The 2721-nt window shown below is 46.1% G+C and overlaps 1 pseudogene; it reads left to right on the forward strand.

Moving 5' to 3' along the window:
* The first annotated feature begins 244 nt into the window (after positions 1-244).
* LOC139015696 (large ribosomal subunit protein uL4 pseudogene) lies at positions 245-1499 on the forward strand (annotated as a pseudogene).
* Positions 1500-2721: the final 1222 nt, after the last annotated feature.

Below are 2721 nucleotides of genomic sequence, written 5' to 3' on the forward strand. Positions count from 1 at the left end.
ATGTCCATTCTGTCTTTTAGTTGTATTTTTGAAGTGGTTGTGTGAGGCAGCAATTTCAGGTGTTTACCTATGCCGCCATCTTGGTTTCTCCTATAGAGGGCCTTTAAATTTATAAGCCTCAGGAGCCACTAAACCTGGATCGTCCCTAGCTTGTATATAAACCTGAATGGGTGTCTTCTTTATAAAACAGGGCTTCTGGGGAGCCTCCGGGTAGAGAGGAGTGTGGCTTTCTTCTCTCCCCGCGATGGCGTGTGCTCGTCCACTGATATCTGTGTACTCAGAAAAGGGGGAAACATCTGGCAAAAATGTCACTTTGCCTGCTGTATTCAAGGCTCCCATTTGACCAGATATTGTGAACTTTGTTCACACCAACTTGTGCAAAAACAATAGATAGCCCTATGCTGTGGGTGAATTGGCAGGTCATCAAACCAGTGCGGAGTCTTGGGGTATTGGCAGAGCTGTGGCTCAAATTCCCAGAGTCCAAGGTGGTGGAACTAATCAGTCTGGCCAGGGTGCTTTTGGAAGTATGTGTCGTGGGGGCCGCATGTTTGCACCAACCAAAACCTGGCGCTGTTGGCACCACAGAGTAAACACAACACAAATGATATGCCACCTGCTCTGCCCTCGCTGCCTTAGCCTTCCCAGCATGGGTCATGTCTAAAGGTCACCGCATTGAGGAAGTTCCTGAACCTCCTTTGGTGGCTGAAGATACAGTTGAAGGCTACAAGAAAACTAAGGAGGCTGTTTTGGTTCTTGAAAAACGTAAGGCCCGGAATGATATAAAAAAGGTCTATGTCTCTCAGCAAATGAGGGCTGGCAAGGGCAAAATGAGAAACTGTCGTCATATCCAGCTCAGGGACCTTGCATCATCTATAATGCGGACAACGGTATCATCAAAGTCTTCAGAAACATCCCTGGAATTACTCTGCTTAATGTAAACAAACTGACCATTTTGAAACTTGCACCTGGAGGGCATGCGGGGCGTTTCTGCATTTGGGCTGAAAGTGCTTTCCACAAGTTAGATGAGCTGTATGGCACTTGGCGTGGAGCTGCCTCCCTCAAGAGTAACTATAGCCTTCCCATGCACAAGATGCTCAGCACAGACCTTAGCAGAATCTTGAAAAGCCCAGAGACCCAAAGAGCCCTCTGAGTACCACGCAAGAAGATTCACCGCAGAGTCCTGAAAATAATCCACTGAAAAGCCTGAGGATCATGTTGAAGGTAAACCCATATGCAAAGACCCTGCACCAGTCTTCTCTAGGCCAAGAACCACAAGCTTCGGTGGGTAAAGCAACAGCAGCCCTAGAAGCCAAATCAGATGAGAAGGTGGTTCCAAGCAAGAAGCCTGTGGTCAGGAAGAAAGGAAAGAAGGCTGTTGGCCTTAAGAAGCAGAAGAAGCCTTTGGTGGGAAAAAGGCTGCAGCTACCAAGAAACCAGCAGCCGAGAAGAAGCCGGCAGAAAAGAAACCCACCACAGAAGAAAAGAAGCCTGTGGCATAAACTTAAATTTGTTTATTCCATAAAGATAGAATCACTTTGGACAGCTAATTTTGAATGAAAATATGATCAAAGGCGATGAGAAAAACAAACAAACAGGGCTTCTTAGAGACTTTAAGATTCGAATGTGTGCTTTGAACCCCTCTGCAATGATTTTATACTTTCTTCTTTTTTTTTTTTTCTCAAACACCCACACCTCTTTGTTAACCTTCACTCTCAGCTGGCACTCACACTTCACATTTCATGGATAAAATAGAAGCCATTCAATGCAACCTCATCTTCACACCAATAAGCCTACAGTATTGCTGTCAAAATTCATACTACAGCTACGTTACGGAAATGTTGACGTTCTGTTTTCTCTAATTGACCTCATCTTTGGTTTATTGAAAGTAACTTAATTACTTTCCATTATATAGTCTTCAGCTAAATAATCTTTTTTTTCCGGGTGTTTGCATTTCCTGTTCTCTTCCCTTCTCCGTGGGTAGCCTCTGGACATATTGGAAGCACCGATGCCTTTACAGCAGTGGGGGAGAAGCACTGGGCCCACTTACTGTTCTTTGAGCCTTCACCCATTCCCGCTAGCCTGCTCCTGGCTGTCCTGTGGCATCCACAGGTGATGCCCTGGTCTCTTGCCACATCACAGGCTCCTTATCCCAACCTTAGGCTTAGTCTGAGCCTCCATTCCTCTCAGCACCTCCATTCCTCCAGGGATCTGGAAACAGCTGCTTTCTCAGCCCACAGGATTGGGCTTAGGTTGCTGGAGAGGCTTCATGAGGCAGCTCTCGGTGACTGTTACAGCCTGTTTTCTCTCCCCCTCATGTTCCTTGCCGGACATGATGCCATGTCAAATGTAGGACTTATGCCCTGACTCATGTGGTTCAGTTGGTGGGGCGTCATCTTGTGCACCAAAAAGTTGCTGGTTCCATACCTGATTAGGGCCTATGCCCAGGTTTCAGGCTTGATCCCCACTAGGGGGCATGCAGGAGGCAGCCAATTGATGTTCTGCTCTCATATCCATGTCTCTCTCTCTCTCTCTCTCTCTCTCTCTCTCTCTCTCCCCCCCTGTCTAAGAAATCAATAAAAATATTTTAAAACACACACAATATAGGACTTATTTGAGAGGATTTCAGCCATCACAGGCTATCCCATATGAAAGAAAATGTCAGCCATACAGATTCTGTTTCCTGCAAATCTGTCTACAGCTTTTCAACACAAGATATTCTCC

This window comes from Myotis yumanensis, unplaced genomic scaffold, assembly GCF_028538775.1.
Source record: "Myotis yumanensis isolate MYYU_CA2020_CCGP unplaced genomic scaffold, mMyoYum1.0.hap1 SCAF_8, whole genome shotgun sequence".
Classification (NCBI taxonomy): Eukaryota; Metazoa; Chordata; class Mammalia; order Chiroptera; family Vespertilionidae; genus Myotis; species Myotis yumanensis.